The following is a 27543-nucleotide window of genomic DNA, read 5'->3' as shown; positions in this document are numbered from 1 at the left end:
TATATTTTTGTATGCGTGTACATATGTACATGTGTGTGTATATACACACACACCCTATGGATTCTGTTTGTCTGGAGAACCCTCAATGATACGGACACTTATGACAATTGAGCACCTGCTCTTTGCCAGCCAGGGAGCCAAACGCTTGTCCTTTCTGTGTCTCCCTTAAGTGTCACAAGTCCCGGGAGGGAAGGTGATGCCGCTCCTACCAGTTGAGGTGCCTCAGGGTCACAGAGGTGCACAGGGCAGGGGGCTGGAGCCTGGTGGAGCCCAGGTGGAGTTCTAGCAGCAGTACAGCCTAGCAGTCCCACTTCCTCGGGTGCCTCTCACAAAGACGCCGAGGGAGAGACGGGGTCTGAAGGAGGGGATGAGGAAGCTTCCGTGGGTCTGCAAGCCCAGACCAAGGCTGACTCGTCAAGGGTGTTAGAGGTCAGGACTCTGGTTACCCTGGGGATGGGGTTACACAGAGCCATTCCCATTCTGAAAAAGTATCCATTCTGCTCTTGTTTGTATGTTTGCCCCCCTCCCCCAAATCTTTTAAAAACAGATTCTCTTGGTTGCTGGGAGCACACAAGGGAAAGTTGTGTGTGAGGGGGTGTGATCCAGGGGACAGGGAGGATAAGCCCCCCACTCGTAGGGCTAGGAGTGGCTCAGCTTTGTGAGCTAAGGATGGCCCGTGAGGTCCCAGAGAGAAGGATCCCTTCTCCGTCCCTGCTCCGTGCACCCCATTCCCAGCCTGAGAAGTCCAGAGCCCACCCCCCCACCCCCCCCACACAGACACCAGGGAGGAGAGCCAGTCATCCTGGCTCCCAGGCTCCGGCTCCAAGGCTCCCGGCACTAGGAGCTATTTTCAGCTTTCATGCCCTAGGACACGGCCAGAGCTAGTGTCTCCGGAAACTGTCTGTCTGTCTCTCGCCCGCCCGCCATCCCTCCCTCCCTCCCTCCTCCGCCTCTTCCCCTCCCGCTCCAGCTGTCCTGCCCTCCACCCTGCATTTCTACACAGGATGGCTCACAGACAGCTGCTCCCCGTGCCCACCCGCCACCATTCGATGGATGTCAAAGCAAGCCCTGGGGACTTCCCTGGAGGTCCAGCGATTAAGACCCTGAGCTTCCACTGCAAGCGGTGTGGGTTCGATCCCTTCTCAGGGAAATAAGATCCCACATGCCGCCCGGCACTGCCAAAGAAATAAATGAACAAAAAATAAAGTTATAGTGATGAAACAGCTCTAGTGGTGCAAGGATGGGATGTATAGCTCTATGGTAGAGAATAAAGGTCCAGAAACAGATGAGAACTTGATATGACAGAAAGTGGGGAAATTAAGGAGTTTTCAATAAATGGCATTAGGACAATTGCATATCCATGTGGGAAAAAGTAAATTAGAAAAAAAGAAAGCAAGCCCTGAACAGGTGTGACCTTGGGCCCAGGGCCATTGGCACACGTTGTCGTGTGGGATGTTCTTCCTTAGACTCCTCCCTCCCTCCTGTGTCACTGTCACTTCCTTCAGAACCTTCCTGGACTCCCCTACACAAGCCCGGGGTGTGCCCTCACCCGCCCACCCTGGATCACCGGAATTCCAATCCCGGCCCACCCTTCCCTTCCAGTTAAAGAACTGGGCCTGGTCAATAAGACCGTAGAGGTCCTTGGCCATTGCTATTGCAGTTGGAATTGTTACTGTGTTTACACAGGGTGACCAACACCCGCCCCCAGTTTGCCCAGGACTGCTCAGGTTTGAGCGCTGGAACTGTGGGGAAACCCTCATTTCCGGGGAACCCCAGAAGGCTGGTCAGCCTATTTAGGATGGATCTTTCACTTGATATCCCAACCCCCGAGAGCCAGAAAGGGAATCTCCCCCCTCCTTCCATGGTAACCTTCATTCATTCATCCACTCATCCCTTTATTCAACTCCTTTATTCAGCAAGTATTTATGAAGCATCTACTGCATAGCAGACACTCTTCTAGGTGCTGGGGACAGTAAACTGAGAAGGTGTGATTTGTTACATGGGGATGATGTCTCGGAGACCACTGCAGGGCATGGGAGGTGGAAGAGGGAAGGAGCAGTTCTAAACGCAGGCTCTGACAGGATTGGGGCAGACCTTGCCCTAAGCCAGGCTGGTTGCTTCAACACAGCTGTCCTCACCCAGGGCCATCCTGCTTCCGCCTCACCCAGTTCTTCGGTGATGTCTGGGGAAAATCTGTGGTTGTCACAACTGGGGGGGAGGGGCCCCTGGAATCAAATGGGTGGGGACAGGGATGCTGCTGAACCCCACACAGTGCCCAGGAGGGGCCCCCAGCAGAGAATGACCCGCCCCAAATAACCCCAGTGCCATGGGGGAGACCCTGCACTAATATTATTCAGACCCGCTGGTGCCCCTAGATTCCTGCACAGGCTGGGACTCTAACCGGGTCACCTCTGTATCCCGAGGTGACCTAGAGTGGGGCAGCCAGGAGGGCTGAGTATCAGGGATGAAATGACAAATCTCTGTGCCCACTCTCCCCGCCGCACCCCAGGGTCGATGGCCTCTATCTCCTCCCTGTGCAGGTAGCTTTTCCCTGAGCCATTTCTTCTTGTCAAGGTCCCTGTCGCAGGTTGTGTTCCCCGAAGATGACGTTGAGAGCAAGGATTGGAGTGCAGGTGGTTGATGTGAGATGTGCAGAGAACAGACACAGCTGCCATAGGGTCCCGCAATTCCACTCCTGGGTATAGATCTGGAGAAAACTCTAATTCAAAAATATACATACACCCCTGGGATTTCCCTGGTGGTCTAGTGGTTAAGACTCTGTGCTTCCGGTGCAGGGAGCATGGGTTCCATCTCTGGCCGGGGAACTAAGATCCCACATGCTGTGTGACAAAAAAAATAAAAGAAAGAAAGAAAAGGAAAGAAAGAAAGAAAGAAAAGATACATGCACCCCAATGTTCATTGCATCACTATTTATAATAGGCAAGATGTGGAAGCTACCTAAATGTCCACTGATGGATGAATGGATAAAGAAGATGTGGTACATATATACAATGGAATATATTCAGCCATAAAAAGAATGAAATAATGCTATTTGCAGCAACGTCGTGGATGGACCTAGAGATTATCATACTAAGTGAAGTAAGTCAGAAGAGAAAGACACATATATGATCTCTCTTATATGTGAAATCTAAAATACGACACAAATGAACTTGTCTACGAAACAAAAACAGACTCACAGACATAGAGAACAGACTTGTGGTTGCCAAGGGGGAGAAAGAGGGAGGGAGGGTTGGATTGGGAGTTTGGGGTTAGCAGACGCAAACTATTAAATATAGGATGGATAAGCTACAAGGTCCTACTGTCTAGCACAGGGAACTCTATTCAATATCCTGTGATAAGCCATAATGGAAAAGAAAAAGGGTTTTATTTATAGGTTCCATCCCTAACTGAGCTGGCCCATCCCCTCCCATGGTTCTAAGTGCAGCCCGAGGCTGCAGACTTCCCACCGTGGTCTTCAGCTCCAGAGCAAGCCAGCTGCAAACCAGCCGCATCTTCCCAGGGGCTGGCAACTCTCCTTTGCTACTGATTCCAAGACACATCCAGATAGCACAAACGTGACCATGAAAACAAACTCAGGCATGTTCAAATCAGGGAAATAACATTCTTATCTCTGTTTAGTAGTTGCTTAATTTTAGAATAGTTTAGAGTTACAAAGAAGTTGCAAAGATCTGTACAGAGTGTACAGAGTGCTGTGGACCCCCGACCCAGTAACCCTATTTCCAACACGTTAGTACTTTAGTACGTTAGTACGACATGCTTATCCAACTAAGGAACCGAGATGGATACGTTATTATTAACTAAAGTCCACACTTTATTAGAATTTCCCTAGCTTTCCCCTAACAGCCTTTTTCTGTCCCAGTCTCCTCTGGGCTGTGACATTTCTCAGACGTCCCTGGGTTTTGATACCTTGAAAGTTTTGAGGAGGACTGGTCAGGTATTTTGTCCCTCAATTTGTTTGTCTGTTGGTTTTCTGATGTTTTTCTTATGGTTGGACTGGAGTTATGGGGTTTGGGGCGGAAGATCCAGACACAGATAAAAATGTCATTCTCCTCAGGTCACATCATCAAGGATACACACCATCAAGGATACACACCATCAACGGGACTTGTGACAAACAATTTTACCCTTGATCACCTGGCCAGTATCGTCTTTTTTTTTTTTTTTTTTTTGCTGCGTTGGGTCTTCATTGCTGCACACAGGCTTTCTCTAGTTGCGGCGAGCAGGGGCTCCTCTTTGTTGCGGGCACGTGCTTCTCATTACAGTGGCTTCTTTCGGAGCATGGGCTCTAGCTGTGCGGGCTTCTGTAGTTGTGGCATGGGGGCTCAGTAGTTGTGGCTCCCAGGATCTAGAGCGCAGGCTCAATAGTTGTGGCCCACGGGCTTAGTTGATCTGCGGCACATGGGATCTTCCCGGACCAGGGCTCGGACCCGTGTCCCCTGCATTGGCAGGTGGATCCTTTTCTTTTCTTCTTTGTTCCTTTTGGAACCAAAACTTTAATCCCAAGGAGTCTCACAAAACATATTACAAATGACAGCATGAAAAAAAAAATTGCACAGTAACTCAAAGTTCAGCTCTACAATATACTCTTCATCTGGCAGGACATTGGTATCTTGATAATCTCAACTTCCAGAAAACATTACAAAGAGCTATGTATTCATGTACAGTAATCACAGAGGGGACTTATGACCTAACTCAAAGGGAAACTAACTTCCTTGAAACTTCTTAGATTCTAAACTCACTGGACAACCTCTTGTCCAGTGTGAAGACTAGTGGAATTCTTAAACCTCTAATCTAGGGTAAGGGTGCGGCTTTCATTTCTACCTGCTGGCTTGTGTTCACAGCACCTTTTAAAGACTGCTTGCTTAACTACAGCTGCATACCATATCCCAGCTACAGAAAGTCTTTTCAACGTTTGCCAGTGTTGTTTCCATAATAATAAACATCACACTTTGGGTGGGCAGGGGTTAGAGTTTTATTATCAGTCTAGGCAAGACCAATAATTCAAAGCAAATTCAATTTTGCTTAAGAGAACATTGTAAAGAAACAATTCTTCATATTACATGCCTCATATGACCCATTTCAAACCATAGAGAATGACACCTTTATGTGTCACTGTCCCAAGAGACAAACAAATGTGAACAGCTAAAACATTTAAAAAGTGCATCAAGCTTCGGAAGTCTCAAACGAAACTTGCATTTTCTGTACATACTCCTGTCAAATGAAGTTATTTCCTGTGCACCACTCCTCTTGCAAAGTGGTCTGCTATTTCCTTTCATTTGACCTGGATCGGCTAGGAGACCTAGAGAAAGATCAGGACGGCTTGCGATTTCTCTCCTGGGACGGTGATCTCTCTCTTCTCCTATATCTACTAAAGGGACCTGCTCCGGCTGCGGGAGAAGCTTCTCCGTCTTGGAGATCTGTGGTGAGGGGGAGGACTCCTCCTCTGATAATCATCTCGAGGGCGACGACCCCAAGAAGGAGGCGGCCACGATTTCAACTTCTCCTTTCCCCATTCGACAGGTCCACTCTTACTCGGCAGCCACAGAGCGTTCTCCCGTCTAGTTCTCAGACAGCATCCGCTGCATCTCGGGGATCTTCATTTTCAACAAGGGCGAAGCCGGGAGGGTTTTTAGCAACCCACACACTTCGGAGTGGTCCATAATATCCTAAAGCTCGTTCGAATTCAGTCTTGTTACCACTGTTTCCAAGATTCCTTACATAAACGTTACAGTCCAACGGACAGGAATCCCGATGCAAGACCCTCCTGGCTCCTGGGTTTCATGGGCCACAGGGTGATCCCGGGCCTCTAGAATCTCGCAGCTGAATCGGCTCGCACAAGCTGTCCTGTGGGGATGCTTTTCCCTCTATGTGTCCAGCCCGGGGTCCTGCTGTCTAGGCCCGACCTCCAGGGTGACAGGGTGAACCCCAGGTCCCTGGAGCAAACACTCAGAGCCCTGGTGACCAGACTCAGGGGGCTGGGGCGGCAGCTGGACACGTGTGGCCACCCTGTGTTTGGCCCCATCTGCAGTTCCAGTTCCAGCTGAGAAAGAGCCTCGCTGTGTTATTTTCTCCTGGTTGTGTAAGGATCCCCGGTGTCATTTGACAGAAATGTAGATGGTGTGTTCTCTCTTTTCTCCCTGCTTCCTCTCGTCCCTCTCCCCCTCCCTCTCTCCCTCTCCCTCTGTCCCTCTCTCTCTCTCTCTTCCCTCTCCCTCCCCCTTCCTCTCCCCCTCCCCATCCCTCTCCCCGTCCCTCTCCCAACTCCCTCTCCACCTCCGTCTCCCCCTCGCTCTCCCACATCCCTCTCCCTCTCCCCTCCCCCTCCCTCTACCTCCTCCCTCTCCCCCGTCTCTCTCCCGCCTCCCCCTCCCTCTTCCCGCCTCCCCCGTCCCTCTTCCCTGTCCCTCTCTCCCTTCCTCTCTCCCTGTCCCTGTTCCCCTGTTCTGCACGCCCTCCCTCTACCTCTTTCCCTCTCCCTGTCCCTCCACCTCCTTCCCTCTCTGGAGAGGGAAGGAGGTGGAGGGACAGGGAGAGAGAGCGGGGGGGGGGGGGGGGAGAGGGAGAGAGAGGGGAGAGAGGGAGAGAGGAATAGAGGGAGGGAGCGAAAGACGTCTCTCTCTCCCTCCATCCCTCACTCCCTTTATCCCTCTCTCCCTCCCTCACTCTATCCCTCTCTCCCTCTCCCTCCCTCCTTCTCCTCCCTCTCCGTCTCCCTCCAACTCTCCCGCTCCCTCCATCTCTCCATCTCCCTCACTCCCTCCCAGAGAGGGAGAGATGGAGAGGCAGAGACAAGGGAGAGAGAGAGAGAGGGAGAGGGAGAGATGGAGGGAGAGGGAGGGAGAGGAAGAGAGGGAGAGAGATATGGAGAGGAGGGGGGGGGAGAGGGAGAGGGAGAGAGGTCTCTTCCTTCCTCCCTCTCCCTCTGTCCTCCTTCTCTCCCTCTCCCTCCCTCTGTCCTTCTCTCCCTCTCCCTCCCTCTCTCCCTGTCCCTGTTTCCCTGTTCCGCTCTCCCTCTCCCTCTTTCCCTCTCCCTCTCCCTCCACCTCCTTCCCTCTCCAGAGACAGAAGGAGGTGGAGGGAGAGAGGGAAAGAGGGAGAGGGAGAGCAGGAGAGGGAGGGGGGAGAGGGAGAGAGGGGGGGAAAGGGAGAGAGGGATAGAGGGAGGGAGCGAAGACGTCTCTCCCTCTCTCCCTCCCTCTCTCCTTCTCCTCCCTCTCCCTCTTCCACCAACTCTCCCTCTCCCTCCATGTCTCCATCTCCCTCACTCCTTCCCACATAGGGAGAGATGGAGAGGCAGAGATAAGGGAGAGGGAGAGAGGGAGAGGGAGAGAGGAAGAAAGAGAGGGAGAGAGAGATAGAGAGGGAGAGAGGGAGAGCGGGAGAGGGAAAATGGTCTCTTCTTCCCTCCCTCTCCCTCTCTCCTCCGACTCTCCCTCTCTCACCCTCCGTCTCCCCCTCTCCTTCCCTCGCCCTTTCCCTTCCTCTCTCCCTCTTCCTCCCTCTGTCACTCCCTCTCCCTCCATCTCTCCCTCGCCCTCACTCCCTCTCAGAGAGGGAGAGATGGAGGCAGAGGCAGAGACAAGGGAGAGGGAGAGAGGGAGAGGGAGACCGGAACAGGGAAACAGGGACAGGGAGAGAGAGAGAGGGAGAGGGAGAGAGGGAGAGAAGGAGGAGAGAGGGAGAGAGGGAGAGAGGAAGCGACCTCTTTCTCTCTCCCTCTCTCCCTCTCCCTCTCTCCCTCTCTCCCTCCCTCTCCCTCTCCCTCCCTCTCCCTCTCCCTCCATCTCTCCCTCTCCCTCCATCTCTCCCTCTCCCTCTCTCCCTCTGCCTTATCTCTGCCTCTCTGGGAGGGAGTGAGGGAGATGAGGAGACGGAGGGAGAAGGAGAGTTGGAGCGAGAGGGAGAGGGAGGAGAAGGAGGGAGGGAGAGGGAGAGAGGGAGGGAGGTAGAGACATCTTTCGCTCCCTCCCTCTATCACTCTCTCCCTCTCCCCCCTCCCTCTCCCTCTCCATCTCTCTCTCCCTCTCCCTCCACCTCCTTCCCTCTCCAGAGAGCGAAGGAGGTGGAGGGACAGGGAGAGGGAAAGAGGTAGAGCCAGAGCGTGCGGAACAGGGAAACAGGGACAGGGAGAGAGGAAGAGAGAGAGGGAGGGGGGAGAGGGAGAGGGAAAGGGGGAGAGGGAGAGGGGGAGGGAAAGAGGGAGAGAGAGAGAGAGAGAGAGGGACAGGGAAGGAGGGACAGGAAGAGAGGGAGGGAGAGAGGCAGGGGGAGAGATGGAGGGAGAGGGAGAGTGAGAGGCAGCGAGGTAGAGGGAGAGAGGGAGAAAGGGAGAGAGAGAGGGAGAGCGGTAGAAGTGCTGAGGAGGGGGGCTCCCTCCCCCTCCCACTCCCATCCTCTCCCTACTGCTTTCTCTTTTTTCTGCTTCAACAAACACCAGGCGCCTTTTAGATCAGCCCTGAAGTCAACGTTGATGCTTGGACAGCCTGACCTCCCCGCTGGGAGAGAAGTCCCAGCCCAGGACCACCGCTGGGAGATGAAGTCTGCGGGGCCCTGGGCGCAGGCTGCACAGGCACCTCCCCTGATGCCCAATCTCTCCTCGTTTACGAGGCAGCCGACACTCCCCTCCCTGACTCCCCAAGATTTGGGGCCTTTTTAGTATGTGTCGATAATGCCATGAGCTACTATTTAACTCTTCCACGAGGACCCATCTCCCAAAATGCAGTGGTTTTCAGCCTTGGCTGCACTAGAGAACCCCCAGGGAAGGGAGAGCCGTCTCTCCCTCCCTCTCTCTTTCTCTCCCTCTGTACTTCTGTCTACCTCTCTCCCTCTCCCTCTCCCTCTGGGGTGATACCCGATGAGCTCAGAATCGCAGATGGCCCCCCCATCCCCTCTCTGTGGCTTGCATGGGGGATGCACCTTCTCACTGTGGCCCGGGCGTGGCCTTGACATTCAGACATCGGGTCCTGCATGGACACTTGTGTTTGTTCCATAGCGCATGTGGCTGCAGTCTGTGCTTCTGTAGATGGGGGCTGTGCGTGAGCCCTTCATCTTCCCCGCAGACACCACTGGTGCTCGCTCGGCCTCGCGGGTGATGCGGGGGGCACGGGGGACAGTCTTGTGTCCCCACCTTCTTGGGCTACAGACAGGCCATGCTGGTCCTGTGGTGACTGGGGGCTCCCAGGAGAACCCCACTGCAGACCGGAGAGGTGGCCCCAGAGAAGGTGGCGTACGCCTGGGGCCGGGCCTCATCAGTGAGCCACGGGCCACCTGCAGCAACAGGTGTCTCACCGTCCAGGGGCTGGGTGTTTGGGCGCCGTGGGGTTGAGCTACTGTCTGCACGGCAGCTGTGTTTGTCTTGTTGAGCCCGGGGAGGCCCCTTGGTGGCTCCTGGAAAGACTGGCCGCATTTCTTCCTGCCCTTGGCCTTAGAGCCCATCACGTTCATGCCGTTTCCGGCTCCAGAAGGACCTGTGTTAATAAAGACCACGTGTTAGGACAGCACCAAAGTGTCTAGAAATCCGGGCCAGGAGGAGGAGGGAGGGGGACTGGCTGTGCCCGCCAGTGGCCTGGGAGCCCTGCCTGCCTGCAGAGACCTGGCCCAGGACCCGCAGGGAGGGCGTGGCCCTCGGTCCCCAGCGCCTTCCATCTCTGGGTTCCAGGAGAACTGCGTGATCCTCAGGGAGCTGGTGAGGCTGCAGGCCCTGAAGTCCCGCCTGCTGGGGTTCCGCACGCATGCCGACTCCATGCTGGAGATGAACATGGACAAGACCAGCCAGGTGGTGGCCACTGTCCTAGGTAACACCGCCTCCCCGAGTCCCAGTGGGGACGGGGTCAGGCGGACCTTGACCGGACGTGGTGCTGCCTGAGACCCCACTGTGTCAGCCCTTGGGGGTCACCTTCCCAGACCCTTCATTCTGCCTCGAGGGGCGCGGGGTCGGGGGTGGCTGGGGGGCCGCCCCAGGGACGTAGCCGAGCCTCTCCCCTCCGTCCGCAGGTGAGCTGGCCCAGAAGCTGAAGCCCCTCGGGGAGCAGGAGCAGCCGTGATCCTGGAGCTAAAGAAGGCCGAGTGCCAGAGGCGGGGCCTGCACTTTGACGGCCCCATCAACGCCTGGGACCTGCGCTACTACATGAACCAGGGGGAGGAGACGCGCTACCACGTGAACCAGTACCTGCTCAATGAGTCTTTCCCCATGCAGGCGCTCACACACGGGCTGCTGGGCATCTCCCAGGAGCTGCTGGGGCTGACCTTTGACCTGGAGGAGGGCACCAGCATGTGTCACGAAGACGTGAGGCTCTAAACGGTCTGGGACGCAGCCTCGGGCAAGGTCATCCATCGGCAAGTTCTACCTGACCTCTATCCTCGGTGCGTGCGTGGGGGAACCTGCCGGCCGTGGGCCGGGGCTCCTCTGTGGAAGCGGGGCCCCATCCACGTCCCTCCGCAGGGTGGGGAAGTCCGGGCACGCGGCCTGCTTCGGCCTGCAGCCGGGCTACCTACAGCACGATGGGAGCTGCCAGATTGCCATCGCGGCCATGGTGGCCAACTTCACCAAGCCTACGCCCAACCTGCCCTCCCTGCTGCAGCATGATGAGCGGGAGACCAACTTCCACGACGTCGGGCACGCGATGCACCAGCTCCGCTCCCAGGCGCAGGGCTGCAGGCAGGGGGCGGGGAGGGCCCGGGCGTGCGTGGTCCTCAGGCAGGCCCTCGCCATGGGATTCTTTCACTGACATCACCCCGCACGTGGTGATGCCCTCGGTGTCAGCTTCCATCATCAAACCCCAGGCACTGGGCGTGTAAATAACGGAAATGGATGTCCTCGAGGCTCTAGAGGCTGGAAGACCCAGATCAAGGAGTCAGGGCTGGTTCCCTGCATGTTAAATACATGTACTCAAGAGTTGCCTTGAAAAAAGACAAAAGAAAAGAAAGGAACGTTGCCTGCAAGTCTGCTGACAGCCGGTGATGAGAACCAGAGGGAAGGCTCTGGGGCTGGGGGCGCAGTGCCCTGTGAGCTCGGGGGCTGATGCCAGTCTCCGTGGAGGCTCAGCAAGTCCCAGCGACTTCCCCACGTGGGGGGCGCCAGCTGAGCGTCTGGGCCCAGGACCCACTGCTCGTTCAGTCTTCCTGTGGTCAGCCCTTCAGCCTGAGAGCGATGCTCTCACAGGCTGCACCGGGGCGTGTGGGGACAGTTTACTGAGCTGTACAGATGTCACTACTGCTTTGGACCATTTCCGTCACCCCGAAATGTCCCTCACGCCCTTAGCTATCACTCCGTCCCCTCGCCAGCCCCTGACAACCAGGAACCCACTCGCTGACTCTGTGGATCTACCTGCTCTGGACGTTTCTCCTCAGTGGGGTCACGCCCTGTGTGTCCTTCTGTGTATGACTTCTCTCGCTGAGCATCGTGTTCTCAGGGTGTATCGACGCGGCAGCGAGCATCAGGGCTTCACCGCATTGCGTGGCTGAGGGACGTAAAGAAGACAAGAGAAAAGAAAAGAACGTTGCATGCAAGTCTGGTGACAGCCGGTGATGAGAACCAGAGGGAAGGCTCTGGGGCCGGGGGCGCCGTGCCCTGTGAGGCCCTGGCGCTGCTGCCAGTCTTGGTGGGGCACGGGCAGCACCGTCCCTCAGGAGCTGCTGGACAAGCTCATCAAGTCCCGGGAGGCCAACCCAGATGCGGCCGGACCGAGGGAAGGGAAGGGGGCTTCCGGTCTGCCCGGCTGGAAAGCGCGGCCTGGACACGGTGCCAGCCCCCCGTCTCCTTCCTCCCGCCCCCCAGGCCTCTTCAACCTGTGCCAGATCGTCCTGGCCAAGGTGGTTCAGGCCCTGCACACGCAGACGCCCGCGGACCCGGCCCAGGAGAATGCCCGCCTCTGCCAGGAGATCCTGGGGTTCCCAGCCATGCCAGGTAGCCAAGCGCGCACCGGGCTCACCTCAGCGGTCGGTTGGCAGCTACTGCCCAGGTCAAGAGGATCGTCTGGCAGTGTGTGAATGGGGACCGACTGACGGGCTCTGGCCGAGGCCCGCTGACCTCTGGCCTCTTCCTGCCACGGTTCCTTGGCTGGTCCCTCCAGCTGTGGCCCGCGGAGTCCGAGGGTGGGGTGGGAGGCTCTGCACATGCTTTCTAGAGAGCCTGGAAGAGGCAGGAGAGGGCTTCATACCCCGAACAGAAGGCATCGACGAGGTCTGCCCATGCGTGGCGGTGCGGACACGCCGTTCACTCCCTCGTGAGCGCTTTAACCAGCGATCTCCCCGTGGTGGAGGGCGAGCCCTGACTCATCTCTCGCAGCCTCGGCAGCTGACCTTGTAAGAGGCTTAGGAGTGAACCCTCGTGAGCTTCCGCAGAAAGTCGGCAAAGATTTGTGTCCCTCCACTGAACTGCCAGCGAGGTCCCCGTTTTCTACAAGTGTTGGGCCAATACTCTCTCTAGTGGCAGGGGACTCAGGCAAGGCTGCTTTGGGGCCCCCACCCCCGCTCTGGGGCAGGGGCACTGAGCGGCCAGGGAGCCGGGCAGGAGCCCCTCCGCGTGTGTCCCAGTGACCCACCTGCCTGCGACCTTCGGCCGCCTGGCAGGAAGCTACGACGCCCAGTCCTATGGCCAGTCATTCCTGCAAGAAACACTGGAACCAGTTTCTGCCAACCCGCCAAAAAAAGACGACTTCAAGGGCAACGTGGTGTCACAGGAAGGGCTTGTTTCTGTGTTTCTTTGTTTTTAGTTCATTAGGCCTCACTTAAAATTCTGATTCCACAATGCACTTGTTTTGGGATCTTGAACAACACTCATAACCTCTGCAAGTTTCAGTGTAGTAAGTTTATGTGATTACCTTCATCTGTAATATCCCTGTGTTGCAATCTTAATTAATTCAGATTAATTCATCTTAATCTTAATCTCAAGTTCAGATCAAAGACTAGTTCCTCTGTGACTTCTCCTCTGAACTGATTCAAAAGCCTCCTCTCCCATCCTCATTTGGCTTCTCTTCTCTTCTCTTCTGGAATCTCATAAGAACTTCTATGACCTCTCTGGTTTTTTGTTGTTGCTGTTGTCTGTTTGTTTGGTTTTTAATTGAAATATAGTTGATTTACAATGTCGTGTCCGTTTCAGGTGTACAGCACAGTGATTCCGTTTTCAGATTCTTTTCCCTTATAAGTTATTACAAAATATTGAGTACAGTTCCCTGTGCCATAGAGGAGATCCTTGTTGTATCAATTCTATGCCTTCTTTGAATGACCGTAGCACTTGTTGTCTGTATCATTTTTATGTCTGTTGTGGCTTTGTGACTGAAAATGAAAATTTTCTATTTGTTCGTGTCCTGGCCCTTCCTTAAAAATGTGTTCATTTACCTATTTCATATTTATTGACTACATCTTAGACACCATGTTAGCTGCTTGTTCTAGATGTTAGTAAAACATAGACCTTCCTGCTCAAAGGGTCACAGTATTTGTGGGAAAACAAAAAACCGAACAACTTACGTCTCAAATAGCTTTGTACTTCCCAAAGAGAGCACACCTCGTAGGTACAATAAATATATGTATTATACATAAATGTATAAATAGTTAATGGCATTAAAAACTTGAGATAACTGCTTTTCTATTCTGAGGAAATGATGATAATATCTCACCAGGAGCTCAACACCACTCTGAGAATGAGGGCTTAACCCCCGACCTGGCTCACTGCATTGCTTTCTTATATGAAAATAGACAAGTCTGTACATGCTCTCTACAAAAAGGCTTATCTGGCATGAATTTCAGATAGCAAGAAGAAAAATTCAAGAGGTTCAGAGAAGCATCCAGAAGCTCAGGTGATTGTCTGGCACTAATACAACTTGCTTGACAGGAAAATAGAGCTGTAAATCTCACAAAATTAGATGATCTTCTAAGAATTTCAAAACCGCCTGCTATTAATTAGAAATCCTAGAAGAACCGCTTCTTTTGAAGCATACTGATAATATGCTTTACAGCTTAATATTCAGAAGCCTATGTTTTGGCTAAGTGAGCTTCAGGAATGAAGGAAACTTGTGGTTCAGTTCCATCTACTCTGGAACCTCTGGTCAAAACACCTACTTCTGTGCTCAGCCATCTTATCATCTGTAAAATGGAGGCAACTCTAAGAAAACATAGTTACAGAGATGTTGCACAGCTTCCTGTGTCACTGTCTTCATTTGTTTCAGAAAACCAATAACGTCTAAGCTACTACTGCAAAGAGCGCAGTGTTACTTGGGGTCATCTAGTGCAGCTCTGTCAAAGTAAAGAAAAGGAAAGGGGCCTAGAATAACTATAATTTTCCCAAGAGGACACTATTATTTGATGGCAAATCTGAGTCAAGAACCCTGATCTCTTTGATGCCATTCCATTGTTCTTTCGTTGGGTTCTCAACAACCCAGAAAAAGAAAGAGAAATAAAACTCCTATGTGCTGTGTCACTGGTACAGGACGTGGCAAGATTGGAATTGGAGAACTACATATTAACAGGTATTTGGGAAATTCTTCAAACTAATTGAGATATATACCAGGTACATAAAAAACAGTTATGTTTTCCCAAGATGATTCTGTGGAATGAACAGAACTGGTAACTGAAGGTGCCTGTGTGCTGCAGTTCCAAACAGGATGGGTGAATGCTTGTTTTCTGGCACCTTTAAGACTCCACCCCAATATACACATTAAAATAAAATTAACATTTCAACTGGGTCATATTTAATTCTGCATGCTCTTGTAAGTCAGCAAAATAGTCCATATATCATTTAAGTTGTCACTCACTTTCTTTTCCTTTTTTTGCGGTACACGGGCCTCTCACTGCTGTGGCCTATCCCGTTGCGGAGCACAGGCTCCGGACGCGCAGGCTCAGCGGCCATGGCTCACGGGCCTAGCCGCTCCGCGGCATGTGGGATCTTCCTGGACCGGGGCACGAACCCGTGTCCCCTGCATCGGCAGGCGGACTCTCAACCACTGAGCCACCAGGGAAGCCCGTCACTCACTTTTTAACTTGAGTTTTAATTTCTAAAAGTCTTTCCAAACACAAAACAGAGGTGGGAAAATGGTATATGGGAAGCTGCAGAGATGAAATAAGCTTACTTCATTCGGCAAAAAGATGAATACCCAAACAACTTCTGCATAGCTGGAAGTGTCCAAATCTACTATCTTCGTTTTGTAGTCAAGGCTTCCGGAAAAATATGCTAACGGATTCCTAATTACCCAAATGCCCCATATCTGTTTCAGTAAGTATCATTATATATCATGGAAATTTTTCTCAGTGACAGAGAAAGACATCCTGGCCGAGCATCCCCCTGCCCATGACACAGATGATGGGTCTCAAGCTACCTTGAAGGCGTTGGAGCCCACTTTATCCATTACTAATATTAATGGAGGACACAACTTCATATTCTGTTTGCTCTGTGTTTGTTAAATCACTTCTTCCCTTCATTAAAATGGATGACACATAATTGAGTCTGTAGTGTGTGTATCACTGGAAACTGAACACATTTTTGTTGGTTTTACTAACGTCATAGGTTTCTAGGGGGGGTCTACTAAATAACTAAGTCTAGTTTCACAGTTACAAATAAATTATGATGTAATTTTGAATAAATTAAGCTCATCATGAAGGATACTGATAGTTGCTACTACCCCTTCCTTGAGGGGCTCTTGTAAAGCACTAAATAAAGTAACAGAGGTTTATATGCATGCATATATTTTCAATGATATTTGAACACACTTGAAAAGAACTCTACAGAATGCATTATAAAACCTCGATGCTGTGTGCCCCTAGTTCCCAGCTCTCTCGTTAAAACTATTTAAATGAACAAAATGTTATCTATTAGGATAGCTATCAGAGTACTCCAACTACTACTTCTTGCAGTACCCTGTCCCAACCGTTTGCCTTCCTCTTCCCATTAGTCCTTAATTCAGAAACCCCAGAGATTTGTTCATTAATTTATGAACATATTTCTTCATTCAGCCAAGAAAATTGATGGATCCCTTACCAAATTTCAGGCACCCTTCTTCAGTATGTTTTCTAGGCATGTTCAGGAAACACAGCAGTGATTAACACAGATGAATATAGCCTCTCTCGAGCTGAGGGGAGAGACAAAAGTAAAGAAGCAAGTATAAAATCATAAGTGTAAATACGTAAATAAAAATTGAATAAATGGGTAGAATAACTAGTATATCAGGTAAGTGCTGGAGAAAAACAGCAAGCAGGGAAGGGGGATGGAGATTGTTAGCTGGTAGGAGGAGGCTGCGATCTGAAACTAAGTGATCACTGAGGGCTTTCTGGGGAAGATAAAATTTACGAGGGAACCTAAGGTTGTGAGAGGGAGCAAGGTGCATATCTGGGAAGTGAATAGTACAAGCAGAGGGAACAGTCAGATGGAAAGGCAATGAGGCAAGAGTGGGCTCGGAGTATCCAAGGAGCAGAAAGGATGTCAGTGTGTGGAAAACAGAGGGAGCAAAGTGGAGAGGAGAAGGAAACAGTCAGAGAGGAAACAGAGGCCCAGATTTCTAGGGCTGTGGAGGCACTTTGAGGACTTTGCTTTTCCTGTGAAGAAGCCATTGAAGAGACTTGAGTGACATGATCTGACTTATGTTTTAACAGGATCTCTCTGGATGCCATGTTGATTAGAGACTGCAGGAGAATAAGGACAAGCCCCAGAAGACCAATAGTTGACTCAAATGTCAAGAAACATTTATGCCTTCACCCTTCAACTTCACAAATGATGCCATTTCCATTGAGCTATTGAAAAATATAATCTGGCTTTCAAAACAATAAACCAGAAGGCATTTTCTCACATAAGCAAGGTCACAAACAACTGTCAGCTAAAGTTGAAATAGCAACAAATCAAATAATAACAAAAAACGTTTTTTATAGATTTTAAAACCTTACAAAGCATTTTCTTGTCCGTTATCTAAGTTAATCCTCAAATCAACGCCATGAGATAGTTATTATTTTCCCATTAGAAGTGACCGCATATTAAATCCTTAGTGATTGCTCAAGAAAAGCTGAAATTTGAGTGTACATCTATTAATGCCAAGGTTGGGTTTTTTACCCATGGGAACATTGGATGCTAAAATCCACAGGGATTTTCAGCTCAAGATGGCAGACTAGGAAATATATTTACTTTCTGGTCCTCCTGAAACCATGTTTAAATAAAACTGTAGAAATACCAAAATTAATCAACCAATAAAAGCCAAGACATTGTGGAAGTCATCAACCACAGAAAGATTTCAACACATTTCGAGAAGGCAAACAATGAAATGGAGGGGCCATGAATAAAATAATGAAGAAAAGACTACCCTAAGTAGGGTCTGCACAAAGCCAGTCAGTTTTTGCTGAGCCCTGGTTATAGTAAAGGACAGAGGAAAGAAGAGGGGCTGAAAACAAGGAGACAAAAGTCATTTCAGGAAAAAACGTTCACTTAATGAGCTCCAGGGAACACTCAGCCTGCTGCCATACTCACTCATGTATTACAGTGGATTGTTGGTAAGCAAGACAAGAAAACAGGGAACCAACAAACAAAAATCAAGACACTGTTTCTTACTGAACTCTTCTCAAATGAGATCAAGAAATTAGGGTTCAATGCCATAGCTGTAAATCATTTCTGCTCCTGGAGAGGTTAGAAAGGGCTTATAATAGTTACCCTTTCTTTTCAGACAGAATTTAGGTCTGAGCAAAAGCTTTTGTGTCCTCCAACCTCAAAGTTTATTGGGGATGGAAGTCCAAATTTGCTTTGACATACCATAAAAAGAATCTCATGAGCAGAGGGTCAAACTACTTTTGGAATATATGAATTATGCCCAGTGTGATTTTAAATAAACAAAAATATATCAATTTTTACTGATCTATATGATTCTGGGTTCTGAAACTTCTACATGTTACATGCCTGATATATAACACACAATGTCAGTCCCAGGAGAGAGAAAACACTCCAATGAAGCAAGCCAAAGAAACAAGATTCGAACAAGGTAAAGTGATGTGTAGACCAAGACCAGGATTTTTCAATTCCTTCCTGTCATGCTGTAGCTTCCAGCTCCTGAATAACAACACATGTTTCCCTTGTCCTAGACACACAAGAGTATGTCTCCTCTATGGGGCGTAAGAAGCTCTAGAGTTACATATGTGTAGTAAAGAGTGGACCCAGCCGGCATACTCACAATGACCAAATTGTGTTGATCGTACTTTATTTTAAACCAATACATCGCTCCACGCTGAAGTTGCAATAAATGATATATTTGCTTTCCAGACATGAATGAGATGCCTTACTGGATATACTCCAGGAAGGCCAGAGAAACTGGCTTCTAATCCATACAGAATAATTCATTGATGAATTCCTTTCAGGATAGCCCCTGATTTATCTAGAATATAAGCTTTACATACCTGGATCCTTCAAACTAGACCAAAGGGAAAAATCTAGGCTGCAAGCCTCAATTAGAAATGTGGGATGGTGCTATGCTGACAACTGGTGGTCCCTGACCTATCTTCTGAGATTAGAACCCAGTGTGGTGGATGACCAATTCACGCGTTGAACAAAAGAACACCTCCTACAGGGCAGTGTATGTGTTCGTTACAGGTATGGCACTTAGGGCTAAGTATCATAAGGACTTCAAGAAAAAAAAGAAAAAGTAACACATGAAGCATATATGACAAGGAGGCACCAGAGTCCAGAGCACGAGCTCTGGAATCACACAGGCTTGCTTCGAATCCCGGCTAAGCCACTACCATCTGTATACCCTGAAGAACAGTCGAAGGTTTAAATGTTCTTTCACCAAATTTCGAAAAACAAGTGAAGAAAGAACCTATCTGCCAGGAAGGGACATCGTGGGGTGCAGCATCCAGTCGCGTCAGGGCTCTGCATCCCCTGCTCAGAAACCTTCACCACCTGGCTCATGGTGATGCTGGCAGCTCAGCAGCCCTGGAGAAGGCGCTCCTGTCTCCAGGGCTCACGGACAAGCTGGGGAGGTCCACAGAGGAGGCGGGCCACAGCCTGGCAAGCTCTGGGTGCCTCCTCCACTCAGCTCTGGGCAGGCTCTGGCCTCTGGGCCCCGTTGCGGGGAAGGGCTGGCCGATACATACCCAGGGCTGAGGGGTCTGCAGAGCCGGTGCCCAGGCAGGGTGAGCTCTGGAGGAGGCGGCTTCCACAGTCCCCAACAGTCTCCGCATGGTGGCCCATCCGGTGCCAAACACCTGCCACCCACAGCGACAAGTCCCAGCCGCTAGAAAGTCCAGAAGGGGTCGGGCTCTTTGCCCTCGGGCCGGGTTTCTCCAGGGGCTGGGCTTGTGTGGGGCCCCCAGCCCACCCCTGACCCGCCCGCCCTTGCTCTGTGACACGTACAATGCAATGTCAACACCCAGGCTGAGCCGGCCAGTGTTCAGTGCGTGCTAGATCTTGAGAAGAGTTAGCAGCTAGGGAGAAGCTCTCCCACTTTCACTCGCTCTTCTCAGATCACGCAGGCAGCCCATCTCACCCCAAAGCTATGGACACCACACCTCCTTCCCAGGCTATCATTTTCCGTTCTGCCCGTTTTCCCTTTCCATTCTGCCCCTCTTTTCCTCAGCACCCCATTTACGGCTTCGGGTGTCATCGGTGCTGCAGCGGGCAGCACCTCTGACCCCGAAGCTATGGACACCACACCTCCTTCCCAGGCTATGGTTTTCCGTTCTGCCCCTGTTATCCCTTTCCATTCTGCCCCTCTTTTCCCCAGCACCCCATTTACGGCTTCGGGTGTCATCGGTGCTGCAGCAGGCAGCACCTCTGACCCCGAAGCTATGGACACCACACCTCCTCCCTAGGCTATCTTTCTCCGTTCTTCCCCTGTTTTCCCTTTCCATTCTGCCCCTGTTTTCCCCAGCCCCCCTCCCCCCATTTACGCTTAGGCCGGCATCGGTGCTTCAGCAGGCAGCAGCTCTGACACCAAACCTATGGACACCACACCTCCTTCCCAGGGCTGTCATTTTCCAGTCTGCCCCGTCTCCAAGTAGAACCACTACCTATTTCACACGGCTGTTCCTAGTTCTGGGAACACACCACTCACTGGTAGCAATGCCTCAGCCCATGCCTCGACTCATTTACCTGCAACGCTGGCCAACAGATAGACCAACACTTCAAAGTTATGACAGAAAGTTGAGTAAGTTATACACTTGGAATTGCATTTATTATTATTAACAAGCACAACTGTAGTGCTTAGACTATAACAAGTAATATTCTAAGTGCTTAGCAAATATTAACTCACTTAATCCTCATAATGGCAACCCTATAGGTAGGTAATGTTCATAATATTCACCTTTTTTGGGGGAAACTGAGGCCCAGAGGGGTTGAATAGCTTGTCTAATGCCACACAGTAAGTAGCGGGCAGAAACCCAGGATGAAAACCAGACTGTCGAGACTTTCATCACTTTGCTGTGTCACCGTAATAGATGTTGTGGTTAGGGAAGGGACTAAACTGACAAGACTCTGAACTTGAGAAGGGAGAAATTAGAAAGTGACTGATCCTAGAAACTAGAGAGGATTTCAGCTCAGAAATTTCTGGTGATGAGACCCAGAAGAACAAGAACATGGTTGGAATATTAACTTGGGGTAGTATCTGAATCCATTGAGAAATGGTTTTGTCTTTTTTTTTTTTTTTTAACTTAGAAAGGCCAGTTGGATGAAGATTAATGAAAAAAAAAAGTAGAAAGGAAAAGAGGAAGGTGCCTGAAGTGAGACATAACCTCTTCCCTGTAAGTACTAGGGGTGGGTGTCCTGTGGGAAAGGATGGAGCTCTCTCTACAGGTTTGTCACCAGGATGAACAAGGAGAAACATGGCAACCATTGTACTGGTTTTGATGATTCCTCAAAAACCAAGGCTTTAGTTTCCACGAACTACCCATAGTAGCATACCTACCGTGTGTCAGACATGCCACCAAGTGTGTTTCCAGTCACACATTTTAATTGGAGAAATAGTTCCTATGAGGTACGCATTAGTTCCCTATGGCTGCTGTAACAAATTACTACCAATGAGCTTGCGTAAAACAAAACACACTCATTCTCTTATGGTTCTGGAAGACAGAGGTCCAAAACCAGTTTCCCTGGGCTGGAACCAGGAGTTGACAAGGCCGTCCATCCACCTTCTAGAGGCTCTAAGGGAGAATCTGTTTCCTTGACAGCATTCCTTGACTTCTGGCCACATCAATCCAACCCCAACTTCATCATCACATTCTCTTTGGAGTAAAAACTCCCTCTGCCTCTCTCTTACGAGAACACCAGTGGTTACATCTGGGTCCATCCAGGTAGTCCAGAAGAATCTCCCCATCTCAAAACCCTTACTTTCATCCCATTGGCAAAGTCCCTTCTGCCATTTAAGGTGACATTCACAGGTTCTGGGGATTAGAAGGTGGACATTTGGGGGCAACGGTATTATTCAGTCTACTACAAGGTAGATACTATTATCTTTCTCAGATGTAGGAAATGAAGTTTAGGGAAGTAATTTGTCTCAGGTCTACAATTTCCAGAGTAGAGATTTAAATTCTGCCAGTGAGACTTTAGGACACACTCTAAACAACTTTAACCTGTGTCCTTAATTACTGCATAATCCTTGGTTAAGAGTCACACTTAGGTATCAAGACCCAACTGAATATAACACAAGTACTGTCTCCTCTTTCACTATGTTTGCCTGGTGTATTTATGAATCTTGCCCAGAGCAGAAGAGTTCAGAAAATTGTTATGCACCTTTACTAGGAGAAAGCATTTACTGTTTGATGTGCACGGAGTAACGGAAGGCTATTTAAAATAAAATAAAATAAAATAAAATAAAATATGCCACCAAATCGTCAAGTGTCACAACAGAGGTAACCCCATGGGAGTCTTGAGGAGACTAAAATTATCTCCAATTGTGCAGGTGAGAAAAGTTTCACTAAAGGCAGGTGTAGTTCAGCCAAGCCCTACGGCACAGAAGTAGGAATTTGGATATGTACGAATGGGAAAAAAGACATTTTAGGCACGGGAAACAGTTTAATGCCGAATGCATGAGAAATATGCATTAGACCTTTCTAAATCAACTGGCTTATTAACTCAGTAAATCAGATTTGGTCAGTCAAACTAGCTTTAGCTGATTACTTATCCAGGGCATAGCTGTTGAGAGTAATTTTTGTCACAGAACAGTAAATAAAATTGTTGAACTATAGCTTTAGGCTTGCTAAGTGAAACAGATTGCTCTAGCTGATGTTCAAGTGACTTACTTGGTACTATTCACGAAATTGGGGGTTAACAACTGCTTAAGACAACATAGAGAACTGATCTTAAATAGTACGTGAAGTAGTTACTGTGTAAAGTATCTGTTCAGTAGCTCATGGTAAATGCATGTTTATAATCCCCATTGGACAACCAACTGCTTTTTTGCAAATGGTAATGCGAACTGCTGTTGCATAAACTATAGTAATGACCACCTACCTAATTTGTTGTCCAAACCAGAAATCTTCTAACAATACTGGTCTCCTAATAAAAGTAAGCACGAAGCTAACACACACTGGGTGTCTCCCGTGTGCCTGTGCATGCATCTATTATCTCACTGAACCCCCATAACAGCCCCCAAGAGAGGGACTCTGAGTGTCCCCATGCTGCTGGTGGAGAAACAGGCACAGGAAGGTTCAATAGTCTATCTACCTAAGATAACATAGAGGGTGGGAGAGCCTGTTTTTAAACCATCTGCCTCCAATTCCAGGTGCCAGGAGCCAGATTCAGCCTACAGGCCTCTTCTGCTCATCTGGAGGTGAAACCATGTGTAAGGATTAGTCAAATCCTGTCTTCACTCCTCAAGGTAGCTTGAACACTTGCACGCCCTCCAAATAGCATGTAGCATAAGCAATAAGATGTTTGCCCCGGGTATTGTCCAGGAACTTGGAATCAGCTGTGTCTAGTTAGGCTGAGCTGGTTAAGACTGGAGAGGACCACCTATCTTCCACCTGGGCCAGTGCCTTTTGACCTCCTGCCATCAGAGGGCCGAAAACTACAGCCTGAGAATGTGCTGAGCCCCGTAGCCTAGTTACGCCAGCTCAGAACAATGATGAGCACACCTTTTTCCAATCACCTTTCCTCATGCTCCCCATGCCTCATACTGCCCTGCTTCTTTATTCTTTATCCCATAGATACCCCAAGCCCCTTGCGCCTTTGGGGAGGCGGATTTGAGACCTATTGTCACGTCACTTCCTCGCTTGGCTGCCTTGTGAATAAACCTCCTCTTTGCTGCAAACCTCAGCATGTCAGTGTTTTGGCTTGTTGCGCCTCAGACAAAATGGTAGGGAGCAGTGGTAAAGGTCCCTTGCCTGTGAGGGAAGCTGGTTACTACTAGTCATGTTGCGGATGTTTTCTCCTCCCGGGGGGGCAGACGTCCTGCTCTTCCAGAAAGAAGGGAGAAAGGCAGGAGCTGGACCCTTGCTCTCAGGGTCACCGTGACCTAGGAGCTCATTAGAAGCACAGAATCCAGGCCCCACCCAGAACTACTGAATTACAGCCTGCATTTAACAAGATCCATAAGAGAGGCATACCCATATTAAAGTTGGAGAGGCACCAAGCTGGAGTCCACATAGCAGAGAAGCAGACAGGATTCTAGACCACGCAGTGTTAAAGGCCAACAGTTTGTTTTCTATTCTCGAAACAATGTTTTTGAGCCATGTTTATGAGCAATGTCCCAACTTGCTTTTAAGGTTTCTTGTGTGAAGAATGGATTGAAAGGAAACAAGATACATGGACACTAGTTAGGACCTAATTGCAACAGACAGGCAAGTTCAGTATTAGGATGTTGAGGAAGAGTTGACAGATTCAGAAGAAATTCAGGAGATAAACTGAAGCGGGCTTAACGGGGTATGAGATGGAGGAAAGGAAGGTCTTAGGGAATTAAAGCGTTTACTACACATATGAGCAAAGCCTCAAAATTAATCATTTGAACGTACAGAGGTAGAGCTCTCAAAGGACACCGGTTAGGAAGCAACAGTACGCCCTTTATAATTCCAAGAGACAACACAGATCAACTGTTTCGATGGAAAATTCGGCGGTACCGGTGCGTTTTTTCACTCAAACTTAGTTCCAGTAACTGTTACTCACATTTTCTGTGCCTAAACAACACAGCTTGAGGAACTGAAGGGGATTCCATCCTGGTAATTAAGGAGGGTCCCCAACACCGACATGCCCATCTTAAAAAGCAGTCCCTCTGCATTTTACCCGAGGAGCAATGGCCAGAGCCTCCCTTTTAAAACGATGGGGAGAAATCAGAACATCACACACTGTCCCTTTCAGCTACTGTGAACCGAGCCGCGAGACGACCAGTACCCCCTAGCACAGCGCGGACGGGCCAGCGCGCGGGGGCCACTGTGACAGGTGACAAGCCCAGGCCCAGGGGCTCAGAGCTCCACGCTCCACCGGCAACGCCCAGGGGCCAAGGCGTATTACCTTTCCGGCATGTGCTTTCCACCCGCCCTTCCTCGTGGCCGACGAACTGGCTCATGTCACCCCCAAGATACCGCCCACCCAACGCCAGGAGTGCCAAAGTCGCCAACCCGGCATCCCCGGTGCCAGCACAAGGCCACGAACCACAGGCGCCTAGGCACAAGCCCACGCAGCTCGCGGATCTCCTTCTACTGCGCATGCGCCACCGCGTGTCGAGATGACTGTCATCACGCAGGCGGATTAACGCGCTTGATTAGTAAAGAGGATTCTGATGCCTGCGATTTCCCTCAGCCGGAGGCTGGTAGCACACGTCCATTAGTTCGTGTGTGTACCCTGCAGAATTCCAATCATACGGGACATGGAAAGTTGTCCGACTCTCCCAGTTCCTTGTGTGGTTCTTCCAGATATTTCCCAAGTGCTTACATTCGCACTTGTATCTTGTATGTAAGTATTTGTACGTAACAGGTATCCTGTAGTTTATAGAAGAGCAGCACACTATACACATACTATATACATAGTCTACAATGTGTCTTGGATAGTGACGCTGTTATCTTTCTAAAATATAAACTTGGCTGGATTGCTCTGTTGCTTGAACATCTTCACTTAGCGCAGAATACAGCCCAGGTTGTTAGCATAGCATTGAGAACTCTTTATAAACAAATATCAGTCTGTCTCTCCAACTGAATTATATGTTCAAACTATGACTTACAAGGACCTACATCATCCACCTCCCTCCTTTGCCCTGCCAGCCTCCCCTGATCTCATCCTCTACTGCCCTGCCCTCACTCACTTTCCCCTGTCCAGCCACACTGGCTTCCTTACTAGTCCTCAAACATGCCAAGCACAGTCGTGCCTCAGGGACTTTGCACCTACTCTTCCTTCTGCTTCAGAACACACCCTCCCACCCCATCTCCACTCTCCCAGAACACACCCTCCCACCCCATCTCCACTCTCCCAGAACACACCCTCCCACCCCATCTCCACTCTCCCAGATAGCCAATGGCTTGTTTCTCACTTCAAGGCTCTGCTCAATCGACATCTTAATAGAGGGGACTTCCCTGATCACCTACCACATTCCCTCACCTCTTCATCTTCTTTTGTTATTCTCCAAAGCATTTACCACCGCTTGACACTCCATATATTGACTTATTTATTCATCTCTCTCCCCCACTAGAATGGAAAGTACGTAAGGGCAAGAACTTTGTTCTCTTCCTACTTCCTAGAACAGTGCCTTCAACTTAGAAGGTGTTATACAAATATTTGCTGAAAATCAATGTATGACTTCTTTGCCCTTTCACACTACCCTCTAGTCACACCAGAGGCTGCCCCTCCAGAGCACAAGTTCAAGCCCTGTGCCTTCTGTACCTGTCCCCAATACCTGGGCTGTCCTTTCCTCATTCCGGCAAAATCCTCTTCCCCCAAGCCCAGCTCAAACGCTGTCTCCTCAGTCAGGCCTTCCTCAATTTCTCCTCTATATTCCTGCTGCACTTGATTCTTTTATCATAATTAACCCACTTATACTCACTACATGTTTCTCTTCCTAGATAACTGTAAGTTGCTACTGAACAAAGACTTCTACTCACCTCTGTATCCCCGTGCCCTAACAACAAACCTATAAGGCTCTCGGTGTTTACTGAAACAATTTATTTTCTGAGTCTCTACCAATTCTAGGGAGTGCATTGTACAGTCTCCTCCTCATTATCAGTGAGCCTGGCACCTGTGGGAGGGCCTTACAGCAGAGGAAAGTCACCAATGGATCATAACTAAGGTCCTGAGACTGCAATGGCAGACAGCATGGTGAAGTTAGCCCACTGCATGCAGAAGACCCACAGAGGAGTCAGCATATGCAATGGACTACACTTGGTATAACATGTGAACAATCAAGGTTTACAAACGTGTTCTCATGCACTTGTAAGGATCTTCTAGCCCACGCGGAACAGACAGAACACACACAAAGGAGCCTGGAGGAAGTGAGTAGGCCGGCAGCTGTGTCCTAACATCTTAAGAGGTAACATTTCTGTGACTACAGTTTAAACAAATCAGATAATTTGCCTCCTTTCTAGACACCCTGGTTATCACAGGACAGGCCAAGCCTCTCAAGTTTTAAAGCTAAAGTACACAGAAGATCTGTGGATAGGGCTTAAGATATTTAAGAGCTAGTACCTGCATTAAGCAACCAGGTTATAGAATGAAAATTTATCTTGAAATTCCCGTCTCTCCCTCTCTCTCTCGCCTCCTATCCCCTATCTTCCCACCTCCATCTCTATCTATTCCTTCTCCCCTACTCCCTGTTTTATGTATATACGTGCATCATTTTATATATACACGGAATATTTACTGTCTGTTACGTTTATTTAATAAAGTGCACACTCCTCTGGCTAAATTTAGAAAGAGGACAAAATGAACACTTTCACATGGGCGTCAGTGGTGTTCCAAAGACAAAAGATTCCTCAGTCTTAAAACATGGCAAACACCATGTTCCTTCTGATAGTTAGATGCTAGAAAAAGGCAAGTGGATCCTTAAAATTCACACGCTATTAAGACCTACTATCAACAGAGTAGATCTTAAAGTGGAAACAAGAAAACACCAGCCTTTTAAGTTCTTCCTGTCTGAAGATAAGAATAAGAGGTGGTAGTGTTCTTCCTCACTTGCACCGAAGTGTAAAAGCAGCAAAAATACCTTAAACACATATATGATGAGGAAGCCGCTCTTCTGGTCCACTCTGTTTTGTTTTGCTTCTAGGGATCTGTCTCACTCCGAACCTTTGCTTTTTGTTTTCTCTTTTATGTACGCTAAGAACCCGAGAGTCTTAACCTTTTCTTCCACCTCTCAACCAATAAATAGGACAAAAGAACATTTTTATGTTTTTATGTATTTTCCATTCAAATTTTTAAAAAAGAGATAAGTAAGCTAGCTCAGTTCATATCTCTCACAAAAATCACTTTCCAAACTAAACTAAATTGTTTGTGACCATAAACAGGAAAAGCACCGTACTCTATTAGCACCATCTGACATTTCCACCTTAATGTTACCAAACACAACTTGACACTAATGTCAGAACTATTAAAAATGTTAAAAATCCCCAACCCCACTCAAAATGCATACCAAAGTTCAGGTAAAG

The 27543-nt window shown here is 49.4% G+C and overlaps 1 long non-coding RNA gene across 1 annotated transcript in view; it reads right to left on the bottom strand.

Annotated features, from left to right (window-relative positions):
* Nucleotides 1-7788: 7788 nt before the first annotated feature.
* Nucleotides 7789-27543, bottom strand: part of LOC137201781 (uncharacterized) — a 42932-nt gene continuing 23177 nt past the window's right edge. Inside the window, exons 5-9 of the long non-coding RNA XR_010932319.1 lie at nucleotides 15992-16082; nucleotides 11952-15019; nucleotides 11348-11480; nucleotides 10190-10920; nucleotides 7789-9488 (exon numbers count right to left, since the gene is read on the bottom strand). This is a non-coding gene — a long non-coding RNA (uncharacterized lncRNA). The remainder of the gene's footprint in view (nucleotides 9489-10189; nucleotides 10921-11347; nucleotides 11481-11951; nucleotides 15020-15991; nucleotides 16083-27543) is intronic.

Source organism: Pseudorca crassidens, chromosome 11 (assembly GCF_039906515.1).
Source record: "Pseudorca crassidens isolate mPseCra1 chromosome 11, mPseCra1.hap1, whole genome shotgun sequence".
Taxonomy (NCBI): Eukaryota; Metazoa; Chordata; class Mammalia; order Artiodactyla; family Delphinidae; genus Pseudorca; species Pseudorca crassidens.
This window is presented reverse-complemented; position numbering and strand designations above follow the sequence as displayed.